This window comes from Gossypium raimondii, chromosome 2, assembly GCF_025698545.1.
Source record: "Gossypium raimondii isolate GPD5lz chromosome 2, ASM2569854v1, whole genome shotgun sequence".
Lineage (NCBI taxonomy): Eukaryota > Viridiplantae > Streptophyta > Magnoliopsida > Malvales > Malvaceae > Gossypium > Gossypium raimondii.
The window spans coordinates 28,812,268-28,826,731 of NC_068566.1; the positions used below are offsets into that span (position 1 = coordinate 28,812,268).

At 36.0% G+C, this 14,464-nt stretch overlaps 1 non-coding gene across 1 annotated transcript; it reads right to left on the reverse strand.

The window, feature by feature from the left end:
- Window positions 1-9,452: 9,452 nt before the first annotated feature.
- Window positions 9,453-9,559, reverse strand: LOC128039490 (small nucleolar RNA R71). The gene has a single exon (XR_008193992.1). It is a non-coding gene; the product is annotated as a small nucleolar RNA R71 (small nucleolar RNA).
- Between the last annotated feature and the right edge of the window lie 4,905 nt (window positions 9,560-14,464).

Genomic DNA, 14,464 nt, shown 5'->3' on the forward strand with positions numbered 1-14,464 from the left:
GTTAGGCAAGCAAAAATCCGACCCATTTCATTGTCATCATTATCGAATTTCCGCATAGAAAAAAGAGTCATATTTTTTTAAAAAGTGATATATTAATTTTGAAGATTAAAATCACAATACTCATATTTTAACATATCAATGGATTCAAATAAGTGTTCTACATTACAAATCCTGACATATTAAATTTTATATCAAAATTTTGTAAATTTAGCAAATAGTTTCAAAACAAATTTTCTATTGTTTTTAATTGATTGTTAAGATTTTATAAACTAAGGTATTTCAAAAGCAACTTTCGTTGTAAGAATATAATAAAAAGAAAAAAAAGCATAAAAAAAGAAGGGAAAGCCCTGATCAGTCGAACTGAAACCCAATTCCATTTCAAAGATCAAACTCAGCTTCAAAGGCATCTATTAATGTGACCAGATTAAGAGCAAAAGAGAAAAACACGAAAAGAGAAGGAAACATAAAACGTCAAAAGAACAAAAACTCATGTCTGTAGTTTGCCCAGATCAACAACAACCAAAGAAGAAAGACCCATTAACTGTACAGATGAAAACTAGGAAATGAAGAACAAACAAAACCCCATATCAATGCATGAAACGAGAATAGCCATATTTAAATAACAAAAGCAAAAATAATAAATCCATTTTTATAAAATGGTGAAATGTTGAATTTATATATTTATAAATCCATTTTTTCCCCAAAGCAATTAATCATTACCAATGTAACCAATGAAATGGAAAATGGCAAAAAGCATTGAGAGTTTAGTTCATAGAAATATGGCATGATAACATTACCCAATAATTACAGTGATTCAATTGGCAACATGGTTTTGAGGCTTAATTACGTATACACACAAATCAAATCAGAAGCAAAATTATGGAGATCAAGGAAGGGGATCAAATATAGGTTGCAAACAAGTATAACGAAAAAAACTTACCGAATGGTTGCAGCAGAGGAGTGCGACGGCAATGCAACAGAAGGGACAGTCAACGGCGATGCAGTAGATGGTCGGGTCGAGGAGGGCGATGCATCAGAGGAGGGCGATGCAACATAGGAAGGCGATGCAACAGATGGGTTGGGATTTTGATTTGGGAAAAAAATTTAGGGGGAAAAATAAAGTATTTCGGGTATATCAGTTGGGATAAAATTGAGGAGAGCAAAACGACGTTGTTTCGTTTAAAACAAAATGACCTTTTGAGGCGTTTTTCTCCTAGCGCCTCTAATGCTCGACCTTTTGCGGCGTTTTTCACCTAGCGCCGCTAATGCCACTAAAAACGCCATTAAAAACGACACCGTTTTGTTTAAAGTAAAATGATTTTTTACGGCATTTTTATCCAAAACGCCACTATTACTTACCTTTTTGGGCATTTTTCTCATAAACATCGCTAATGCCTTTGATAATAATAAATATTTATAGTTAGATTGAATCCAATTTTCTTCTCTGTTTCAATATTTGAAAGGTTTAATTATTTCTTAAATTCCTTTAAATTAAGTTTGTTTAGTTTCAAACTTTAAACCCTAAGCCCTGATCCCTTAACCCCTAAATCATAAACACAATCTTAAACCCTAAACACTAACCCATAAACCTACACCCTAAACAGTAACCACTAAACTCTTAATATTAAATCATAAACCCTAAACCTTAAACCCCAAACCATAAACCTACACCCTAAATCCTAAATATATTACAAGGGATAAAAGTAATTAAAAAAGAATCTTATAGCTTACCTAAACCCTAAAATAATTTGATTTTTGCCATTTTATCAAAAACCTTAACCCTTAAACCCTAATAGCCTAACCCTAAAATCATTAACAGTCATAAGACCCTAACTATAAAATAATAAACCCTAAACCTTAAACTCTAAATCATAAACCCTAAACTAAAAACTCTAATCCCAAAATAATAAATATTATATCATAAACCCTAAAACCCTAAACTATAGACATTAATCCTTAAATACTAAACCCTAAACCCAAAAATAAAATATTTTTTTTGCGACGTTTTTAAGCTCAATAACAAACGACGTCATTTTCTTAACTTTTTTGTGGCGTTTTTCAACAAGCGCCGCTAATTCTCAATCTATTGCGACATTTTTTTAAAAAGCGCCGCTAATGCCACTAAAGCTCAAAAACAAACAACGTCGTTTTGCTCAACTTTTTTGCGACGTTTCTAAAAAAGTGCCACTAATGCTCGATCTATAACGACATTTTTTGACAAGCGCCGCTAATTCTCGATCTATTACGGAGTTTTTTAAAAATCACCACTAATGCCACTAAAGCTTAACAACAGTATCGTTTTGCTCAATTTTTTTGCGGCCTTTTCCAAAAAGCGCCGCTAATGCTCGATCTATAGCGGCATTTTGAAAATAGAGCAGCTAATGCTCGATCTATTACGGCGTTTTTTAAAAAGCGCCGCTAATGCCACTAAAGCTCAACAACAAACGACCTGTTTTGCTCAACTTTTTTGCGGCGTTTTCTGAAAAGCACCGCTAATGCTCGATCTATAGCGGCATTTTTCAAAAAGCGCTACTAATGCTTGATCTATGGCGGCATTTTTCAAAAAGCACCACTAATGCTCAACCTTTTGCGGCATTTTTTTGTCATAAACGCCGCTATAACTCTAACCTTTTGCGGTGTTTTCATACTAGCACCACTAATGTAAAACTTTCGCGGCATTTTTTGTTCAAGCGCTGCTATAAATGCTGCTAAAATCCTGTTTTGCTGTAGTGAATTTTGGATTTCAAAATCATTTTATCCGATGAAATCGACATTAGTTTACATATCAAATATAAATATAATATATACCAAACCCAATAATATAACCCAACCAAGCCCAAACACAAAGTTATATATACCAAACCCAATAATATAACCCAACCAAGCCCAAACACAAAGTTATATATACCAAACCCAATAGTTTTACCCAACAAAAATCATTTATCCAAATCTAAACAATATCATTTATCTAAACCCAAACAAAAATTAAAAAGAAAACACAACCCAATTGAATTTTTTTACCATCCTAAAGTAAACCCTAAAAAGACTCATTTTGACTTTTAACCATTTCTCTCTTCCCTTTCCTAAACTAGTATCGCTACAGTTGCACACCTCCTATCTCTCAACCTATGCGTTCACATAAACACCTTCACTCAGCCACTTTCATCTTGTCTCATCCATCACTCAGCCTTTCTCGTCACTCTCAATTTTAGCCGCTCCTCTTACTCACCCTCTCGTTTTTTTCAATCGAGCTTTGCACTCAACAAGCTAACCTCTTTGGTTTCTTTCAATTTTAGCTGTGACTCTCAACTTTAAATCTGTAAGTCTCTTTAATTCTCAACAGTGATTAATTGGATTTTAAGGTTTATGTAGATAACAATAGGATATAAGCTTTTATAACAATATGTAATGCAAAAGAAAAGGGCAATCCCACATTGGTTAGGCATAAGCTTCCAAGATAGTTTATATATATACTTGTCTCTTTCCCTCATTGAGTAATTGGAGCTAAAGTCCCAATACGCGCTCACCGTCGCTCGATCCATATCTGTGTGCGTGTTTATTTTTGGGTAAAACTTATGTATTATTTTTCAGAAAATAAATTTGTTTAGATTCTGAAAACCTATTGTAGAAAATATTTTTATTTGACTGTTACAGATTTTTAGGAAACTACTTTTTTCAGTTTTTCCTTTTTGCCCTATGTATTTTACTACTTTGCCATTCAGGAAACTGTATAAATAGGAGGTCATTCTCCTCATTTTGGACAGAGCACAATAAGAGGAAATTAGAGAGAAAAATAGCTTCTCTCATCCTTCTATTCTTTAAATTTTGGTGTTCTACGAAATTACACAATAAGGAAATTTTGTCTAGGAGATTTGGTTTTAAGCGGGATCGTCTGTGACCCCTCCAATCTATCCTGGGAATTGAACCTAGTGTGGTTTCGCTTGTTTCTTTCAATTTATTTTTCAATCAACTACTTTTGTTTTTTTATTTTCATTCCTTTCGAGAAAAGCAATCTCAATTGTGTTTCACCTTCTTTATTCGAGTGTACAAATATTGAAGTATTGTATTAACCTTAGAAGGGCAATGTCCACTACATGATTGCACCGATCAGGGCAAATTTGCTTTTAAGGTGGTGGCTCTTCCACGAGATAATGACAGCTACTTTATTTACACTTAGTTTGAGTTTTTGTCAGCGCTAACGGTTTTATTTTGTAGTAAATATTTGGAGCAATTTAAAAGAAAAGTATACTACTATTTAAACATGAGAATCATTTCTGTTTCACGTTGTTAGAACCAATGAAGGCACCTACAGGCTTCATGTTGTTGAGGGCATTGACATAGTAAGTGGGGGAGTGTCACGGCCCGTAATTTAGTTATCAAGTTAAGTTTTCCCCAAACAGTCTTGAGTGAAATTAAAGTACAATAACTTGGAAGTCAGAATTTTTTGGATGCCCTACAGTCCTGGAGGGATGTTGTGATACAAACTAGTTAACTGCTAAAGTTAGCTTTACAAGTGGATATGTCTTCAGTTTGGGTGAAGCAACTATTTCTTGGAAGTCTATTAAACAAACGTGTATTGCTTGCTCCACGATGAAATCTAAGTTTATGACTTTTGGTTGAGTCGGGTAAGAGGCTGAATGGCTTAGGAATCTACTCGCAGAGATTTCTTTATCGGATAATGGAGTACTTGATTTGAAGTACGTGAGATCTGAAAGAAGCCTGACTGATCCACTAACCAAAAGGTTAAGTAGGAAAATTATTTTTGATTTGTCATGGGAGATGGGCCTTAAGCTCAATGGTTAATGAATTCATGGTGGATACCTAATTTAGTTCTTTAAGTTCAATGTGGTTAAACGAAACCGCAAAAAGAATCATAATGTACATTCTACCTATCCTTATAACAAGCGATGTACATGCATAAAGTTGAGTTATCACTCTTAATGAATTCATGTACCAAGATTTGGGTGGTCCAAGTGAGATAGATTTGATGAATTTATCGACATGTTAGTTTGAGTTTATTACTCTTAATGAGTTCATATCCCAAAGTTTGGATGGTCCTATTGAGACAAACTTAATGAATTCACCGAATTTAAATTTGAGAGGATGAACTTAACAAATGTTATTAATGATTTCATAGTCTTGATGTGGGTGGTTTACATTGAGATAGACTTGATGAAATCACCTACATAAGTGTGAAGAACTAACCACCTTCTATGGAAGACATTGGGCAATCTTTTTAGTGCACTTACCAACATCCCTAGGTGTATTGGCTAAAAGTTGTTGATCTATCGTGGAACATCAATTAGTTTTGAGATTAGTCGTGTGCCATGGGTTAACCCTTATCTTAACAAGTTTAAGATTCGTTCACTTATTAAAAAGAAAAATACTCATTTCACTATGTACCACTTCCAATCGACAAGATACTAATGCTCAAGTAGTTAATTTTGCTATTGCTCTTCTCATGTTTTATCTTTTTCTCATGTTTACAAAATTTTCCTGATTCTTTTGCATTAGTGGGGGAATGTTGGTAATTCAAAAGAAAAGGGCAATCTCAAATTGGTTAGGCATAAGCTTCTAAGAGGGTTTATATATAGACTTTTCTCTTTCCTTCCTCGTGTAATTGAAGCTAAAGGCCTAACACGCGCCTGTCGTCGTCGCCGCCTAATCAATGTCTGTGTTAACACGTGTCTACGACACATACTACGTGTTTATTTTTAGGTAAAACTTCTGTATTATTTTTTAGAAAATAATTTTTTTATATTCAAAAGATTTGTTGCAAAAAAATTTAGTCAATAAAAATATTTATTTGACTGTTACAGAGTTTTAGTAAATTATTTTTGCCAATTTAACCTTTTTGCCCTACATATTTTACTAGTTTACCCTTTAGGAAATGATATAAATAGGAGAGCACTCTCTTTTTTTTTAGACAAACACAACAAGAGGAAAACAAAGAGAAAAACAACTTCTCTCATCCTTCTATTCTTTAAATTCTGGTGTTCTGTAGAATTATACAAGGAAATTTTGTCTAGGAGATTGGGTTTTAAGTGAGACCGTCTATGACCCCTCCAATGTTTCCTAAACATTGAACTTAATGTGGTTTTGTCAATTTTTTTCATTTTATTTTCCAATCAAATTTCTGATCAACTACTTTTGTTTTTCGATTGGAAAATTGATTGGAAATTAAAGTATTGTGTTAACCTTGGGGGGCAACGTCCACTACCAGATTGTATCGATCAAGGTGAATTTGCTTCTAAGGAAGTGGTTCTTCCATGACATAGTGATTGCTACTTTATTTACACCCAGTTCAATTTTCTATCAGCGCTAACAGTTTTATTTTGTAGTAGTATATCTCAACCAATTTAGAAGCAAAGTATACTACTATTTAAAAATGAGACTTGTATCTGTTTCCAATTGTTGAAACCAATGAGGCCACCTACAGGCAACGTGCTAAAGTACACTTGAGGATCGTTGGAGCAAGTGTAGTGTCCTGTTGAGGCAGCCGGTTTGAGGGCACCTGAGTAGTGCAAAAGTATGCCTAAGTAGCGTTTGAGCAGTTACAACCTCCATCTGTGTTGGCCTGTGGGCCATTGTAATCAAAATGGGATTGAAAGGCCTAACAAGATTAAGTCGATTGAGTCTTAGCTCGATCGGAATGGGTATTGTTACCAATACAGGAGGATGTGGGTTCGGGTGCGCTGATGTGTATTATCCTCCTATTTGAGTTGGTTGGAAGTCTCTTGAGTTTAAGTTTGTCAGAGGACCTTTGATTTTGAGTTAGTCGGTGAACCATGAGCAGTTCACTGGATCCTTGTGTCTGGGATAGGGCTTACGATACCCTTATGCATGATAAGCTACTAATACGTGAGATTTGTAGAGCTAGTTGGAAACACAAAGATTTATATACTTTTTCATACCTAATTTTACTTAAAATCATGCATTTTCGATAGAATTTTTTTCATAAAATAATTAAATTGTATTAAAAATTTTAACATGTTAATTTTTAGTCAATTTTACAATTCTTTTTAGTGAATTTTGATTATTTTTGACAGATTCATGCAAAGGGTGAAAATTGACCCGACAGACACCGTTAGAAGAACAAAACCGAGAAGCAATTCGAAGTAACAAGGAAAAATAATTTCTAGCCTAAGACGGTCCAAATATGGGTATTAATTCATAATATAATTAATTTTAATTTATTCCCAATTTAATTTGGGCTAAATAAATTAATTTTAATTAATTATGGAAAAAAGGCCCAGTTGAACCGCACCAGTTGAACCAAATTTGAGCGAACTGAACCAGCCACCAATTGGGTGGCCCAGAACCGTTCAAATGCTGACCCAAATCAGCATTTTTTCTGATTAAATGAGCTACAAAATGCCCTTGGAAGACTTCCAAATTGCATTCAAACCTCACCTTAAATTAAGGTTTTACGGATTTACCACAAGCTAATTTTAGCAAAGTTGAAAGTCTCAACTTTTCCATGTAGGATGGCCAGCCATGAGGGGGCTCTTTGGCTGCTGAAATTTGCTATTTTTAGCAGCCACCTTTAGCTATATAAACCCCCCTTTGCTGCCCATTCAAAGCATCCCTCACACTCTCATTCTCTCTTCTCCTCTCTCACTTTCTCTCAACTTTTCCTTCCCATTTTCCCTTTTGTTCAAGTGCCGATTTCTTCTCTTGGGAAAGAGGTCCTCATCAGCCATTTTTGAGCAGCAATTAAAGTATTCGTAAGCCACCTTGATAGCCGAGGAAAATAGAGAACGAAGAACGGAGAAATCAGCCAAGCCACGGAGAAACACCGGATTTGCTTCTTGTTCCCTATCTCTTTAAATTTCGTTGTTGTTTTGACAAACATGTTTATGAATATTTACTCTATTGAAATGGTTATTTTAATCAATCTATCTTGAATTTAATCCGTGTTGGGTTGATTATATTTTGCCTACTTGTTATTGAAATTGTGTTTGTACTGTTATAGGCCTTGGTAAGATGCTTGATTAAGTCAAATCATACCTAAGTTATTCTTGCAATATTAATTGTAGGATAACTAATGAATTAATTATTAAATCATATTGAAATTGTAATTAATCGACACAATACTTAAATCAGTGCATGTTTATTCTTCTAAGGTAGCTGAAGTTACTTTAGCATTGTATTTGGCGATACATATGCCTTGCATAATTTGCAAGATTATTATGATTAAACTGTTTCAAGGTAAGGATACTTTGTTACGTCACATAGTCTTTTATATGCTTATTATGTTGAATTAATCGTTTGAATCAACATAGGAATATACGAGAGATTGTTTAATCTAATAAGTATGTATGTGCAATAACATGTTTATCTTTATAAATCTGTTTTATTGTTCGAATTGACATAGGAATGTGTACAAGAGATGAATGGATTTTGATTTGTAAATATGTTCATAAGTTAGTAAATTACCGAGTTCTTGTGATTTATTAGTAACAAGTATAAGCATAAGTTTAATGATTCTAAGGCAAGGAAATGTAATTAATCCAACACAATTATATCATCTTGATTAAAATCAGCTTTTGAAATCGTGCATTAGAACTTTATTTTATTTTATTTTATTTTACTTTGTTTCCTAGTTTTTAATCATTTCCCAAATTCAAATATTTTTCTTTCACCAAAGTGTTTAAACTTACTTTCATAAATAATTCTTTTACAGTCCCTGTGGGTACGATAAATCGACATTTACTTGTCACTTTATTACTTGTTGTGATTGTGTACCCTTGCACATTTTTGTCACTCCAAGTTTCCGGCGTCGTTGCCGGGGACTGTTTTAAAAAAAAGGCATTACTTGTGAATCTGTTTTTACATTTTCGTTTAGTTATTTTCCTATTTAAATCTTTACTTACTTAATCTTTCTGTGATTATTTCAGGTGTTTATGAGTATTGACCAAATTATCGACTTACTCCTTGTGGACCCTGAAATAGAACGAACCTTTCGACAGCGAAAAAGGCAAGTGAACCAGAGAAGGACCGAAGAGATAAACTTTGAGAATATGAATCAAGGAAACGGAGCAAACCTTACTTAGAATCCTTTCCTTATTACTGATGATAGGGATAGTGCTTTACGACAGTATGCCGTGCCAGTATTTAACAATCTTAATCTGAGTATTAGGAGACCCGAAATCAAGGCACAACAATTCGAGCTGAAGCCAGTCATGTTCCAGATGCTTCAGACTGTCAGCCAATTCAGTGGAATGCCTACTGAAGATCCTCATATTCACTTAAGACTATTTATGGAAGTGAGTGACTCTTTCAAGTTAGCCGGAGTACCCGAAGATGCATTATGACTGAAGTTGTTCCCATATTTGCTAAGGGACAGAGCTCGTGCTTGGTTGAACTCAATGCCACCGAACTCCATTTCTACATGGCAAGAGTTAGCAGAGAGATTCCTTATGAAGTATTTCCCGCCGAGCAAGAATGCCAAGTTGAGGAATGAGATCACTGCCTTCCAAAAAATGGAAGATGGGTCCCTGTATGAGGCACGGGGAAGGTACAAAGAATTATTACAAAAGTGCCCTTATCATGGAATCCCACATTGCATTCAACTTGAGACATTCTATAATGGTCTCAACGCTCACACGAGGATGGTAGTGGACGCCTCTGCTAATGGTGCTCTCCTTTCTAAGTCTTACAATAAGGCTTACAAAATTATTGAGAGGATTGCCAGTAACAATTATCAATGGCCAACCAATCGAGCAACGTTAGGAAGATGAGTCGCCGGAATACATGAAGTGGACGCTCTCACTTCACTTGCATCTCAGGTATCTTTAATATCCTCAATGCTTAAGAATCTTACCACTAATAGGTCTAACAGTTTTGCCGCCCAACCACCTAACCAATTTGAAAATATAGCCTGTGTGTATTGTGGGGAAGGACATTTGTTTGAAGAATGTCCATCGAACCCCGAATCTGTATATTACATGGGTAACCAAAACCAAAACCGACTGAGGAAAGGATTGCAATCTAACTTTTATAACTTATCGTGGTAAAATAACCTAATTTTTTCCTAGAGTAACCAAGGGGCTGCAACCAGTAACACTTACGCCCAACCTAGACTAACTCAGCCACCTAGTTTCCCCCAACAAGTTCAGAAACCAACCCAAGTGAAACCATCCAATAGCTTAGAGAATCTATTGAAGGCATACATGGCGAAAAACGACGCTACTCTAAGGAATTTGGATAATCAAGTGGGCCAGCTTGCTACTGAACTCAGGAATCGACCACAAGGTGCTCCACCTAGTGACACGGAGAATCTGAGAAATCTAGGAAAGGAACATTGTAAAGCGTTGACATTGAGAAATGGAAAGACAATAGAGCCCAACACTGTCGAAGTTGAAAAGGAGCCAGCTGACACTCAAGATTCAGAAGAAGTTCAACCAAATGTTAAAATTCCAGTTTCACCAGAACTAGATTCTACAAAACTTGACAAAGTAACCTCAGGACCAGCTAATTCTGACCAACTAACAATGCCGTTAGATGCAGAATTGTCGCCAAAGACGAATCAACCAGAATCAGTCCTAGTAATGAAACCACCACCACCATACCCTCAAAGACTTCAGAAACAGAAGTAGGAGATTCAATTCAAGAAATTCCTTGACGTACTCAAGCAACTTCACATCAACATTCCGTTGGTTGAAGCACTTGAGAAAATGCCGAACTACGTCAAGTTCATGAAAGATATCTTATCTAAGAAACGAAGAATTGGAAAATTTGAGACGATAGCTCTGACAAAGGAATGCAGTGCATATCTTCAAGACAAACTACCCCCAAAATTGAAGGATCCTGGATGTTTTACCATACCATGCAACATTGGAGCAACATACTATGGTAAAGCATTATGTGACTTAGGTGCAAGTATCAACTTGATGCCTATGTCAATATTTAGGAAGTTGGGGATAGGAGAAGTTAGACCAACTATAGTTACGCTTCAACTAACAGATAGATCCTTAGCACATCTAGAAGGAAAAATCGATGACGTATTGGTACGTGTAGATAAGTTTATCATTTCTACTGACTTTGTAATTCTAGATTTTGAACCATACAAAGAAGTATCAATCATCCTAGGAAGGTCGTTCCTAGCAATTGGAAGGACCCTTATTGATGTGCAGAAGGGCGAGCTCATTATGCGTATTCAAGATGATCAGGTAACGTTTAACGTCTCTAAGTCTATGCGATTTCCTGACATAATGGATGATTGCTCTGCAGTGTCCAGTTTAGAGGATTTAATAGTGGAGAAGGAACTCAACTGTGTTGAGGACCCACTGGAAATAATTTTGACATTGGATCCTCCAAATGATGAAGAGGAGGATGAATACTTAGCTTTGTTAGAAGCTAATCAAAGGGGATTTAATCCGCAATCCCGTTTTGAATCCTTAGATTAGAAAAGCGGGACTATTCCCAACCAAAAGCGTTGATCGAGGAGCCACCTAAATTAGAACTCAAGGTATTACCTTCTCATTTAAAATACGTTTATTGAGGTAACGCTTCTACTCTACATGTGATTGTTTCAGCAGAATTGACCACTACGCAAGAAGAGAAACTTATCTTACTTTTGAAACAATTCAAGAAGGCCATCGGATGGACCATAGCTAATATTCACCGCATTAGTCCATCTGTATGCATGCACAAGATTATCCTGGAAGATGGCAAAAAAGGGACGGTCGATAGACAACGGAGATTGAACCCCATCATGAAGGACATAGTAAAAAAAGAGATCATCAAGTGGTTAGATATGGGTATCATCTATCCCATCTCAGACAGTTCATGGGTAAGCCCGGTCTAGTGCATGCCAAAAAAAAGAGGTATCATGGTTGTAGAGAACAAGAACAACGAGTTGATACTGACTAAAATAGTTACGGGATGGAGAATCTGCATCGGTTATCAGAAGCTGAACAAGGTGACTAGGAAAGATCACTTCCCTTTGCCATTCTTGGACCAGATGCTGGATATACTCGCAGGACGAGGTTACTACTGTTTTCTCGATGGATACTGTGGTATAATCGATTCTGAGAGCATCGAAGATTAACACAAAACAACATTCACCTGCCTGTACGGTACGTTTGCATTTAAACGCATGCCATTTGGTTTATGTAATGCACCTACTACATTTAAAAGATGTATGATGTCTATTTTTACTAACATGGTTGAGAAATATTTGGAAGTTTCTATGGATGATTTTTTAGTATTCAGAGATACTTATGATGATTTCTTAGCCAATCTAACTATGGTACTAAGGCGATGCGGAGAAACGAATCTCATACTCAACTAGGAAAAGTGCCATTTTATGGTACGAGAAGGAGTTGTTCTAGGGCATCGGATAATGAGACATGGGATCGAGTAGGCAAAGAAAAGGTAGACGTTATTGAGAAACTCTCACCTCTAACATCTTTAAAGAGTGTTAGGAGCTTTTTGGGCCACGCTAGTTTTTATCGAAGATTTATCAAGGACTTCTCCAAAGTTGCCAAACCCTTATGCAAATTATTGGAGAATGACTCTATATTCAAGTTTGATGAGGAATGCTTAAAAGTCTTCAATGATTTGAAGAGTCGATTAGTCACAGCACCCATAATCGTCACACCAGACTGGGATTTGCCATTCAAATTGATGTGTGACGCAAGTGACTTTGCAATTGGAGCTGTCTAGGGCCAGCAAAGGAACAAAGTTTTTCATCCCATTTACTACGCAAGTCGAACCCTAACAGGAGCTCAACTGAATTATACGGTAACAGGAAAAGAGTTACTTGCTATTGTGTTTGCTTTCGACAAGTTCCGATCTTATCTGGGAAGCACCAAAGTGACTGTCTATACGGACCACTCAGAAATTAAGTATTTACTTGTGAAGAAAGATGCTAAGCCGAGGCTGATCCAATGGGTACTTCTACTTCAAGAGTTCAATCTAGAAATTCAAGATCGAAAGGAAGTCGAAAATCAAGTAGCAGATCACTTGTCCAAATTGGAGCCACAAAAAGGGAATTCGCCTCTTATACCAATTCAGAAGACATTTCCAGAGGAACATATCCTGAAGATAAATCATGTCCATAATACCCCTTGGTTTGCTGATATTGCTAACGATTTAGCTTGTGGTTTGATGCCAATTGATAAGAAGTATCAACAAAGGAAAAAGTTTCTTCACGATGTGAAGTACTATTTTTGGGAAGAGCCATATGTGTTTAAAAAGTGTGCAGATCAGATGATCAGGAGATGCATGGCAGAAGATAAAATACCGAAGATTTATACCACTGTCACTTAGCTCTAAGTGGGGGACACTTCAGAGGTACACATTATTTAAGGATGCATATGCTTACGTGAAGAGCTGTGATCGATCTCAAAGGGTTGGAAATGTCACCAACAGAAATGAGATGCCTCAAACAAACATCATTGATGTTTGTCAGATATGCCTCGAACAAACATCTAAGTGGGTCAAGGCTGAGGCATATCCGACAAACGATGCTAAGGTTGTGATGAAGTTTCTGCAGAAGCATGTGTTCACAAGGTTTGGAACCCCAAGAGCTATCATCAGTGATGAAGGATCCCACTTTGTGAACAAAGGGTTAAAATGGTTATTAGACAAGTACGGAATGAAACACAAGGTTGCAACAACTTACCATCCGCAGACAAATGGGAAAGCTGAACTGGCAAATAAGGAGATCAAAGGCATACTTGAGAAGGTAGTCTACCCGAACCGACGAAATTGGTCCACAAGATTAGATTATGCTTTATGGGCTTACAGAACAGCATACAAGACACTTTTAGGAATGTCACCCTACAGGTTGGTCTTTGGGAAAGCTTGTCATCTACCTCTAGAGTTAGAGCACAAAGCTTACTGGGCTCTTCGATGACTCATCCTGGATCTTAAGCTTGCTAGAGAGAAATGAATGCTCCAACTCAACGAGCTAGAGGAATTTCGAATGTTCTCATACGAAAATATCAAATTATTCAAAGAAAGACTCAAGAAATGGCATGACAAGAACATTCGAGTTAGAGAATTTGAAGTAGGTTAGCAAGTCTTGTTATTTAATTCCAGATTGAAGTTCTTCCCAGGTAAGTTAAAATCACGTTGGTTCGGTCCATTTACGATTCATCACATCTATCCATATGGAGTTGTTGAACTCTAAGGTAAGGGAGGTAATTTCCAAGTCAATGTTCAGCGTTTGAAACATTACTACGGAGAAAAACCTGAACGAGATCAAATATTGTTCAGTTTATCAGATATTTAATTTTTCTTATTTTTAATAAATTATTTAGGGTATATTTTCGGGTTTATTATGTTTAAATAAATTCTGTCTAGGAGATTGGAACTTAAGCGGGACAGCTTGTGACCCCTCTAATCTTCCTGGGAATTGATTTTTACATAATTTTCCAAGAAATTATTCCTTGAATGACAAATTTTTTTTTTAATTTTTCAAATAAAAGGGTCAATTTTGATCCAAGTTTTA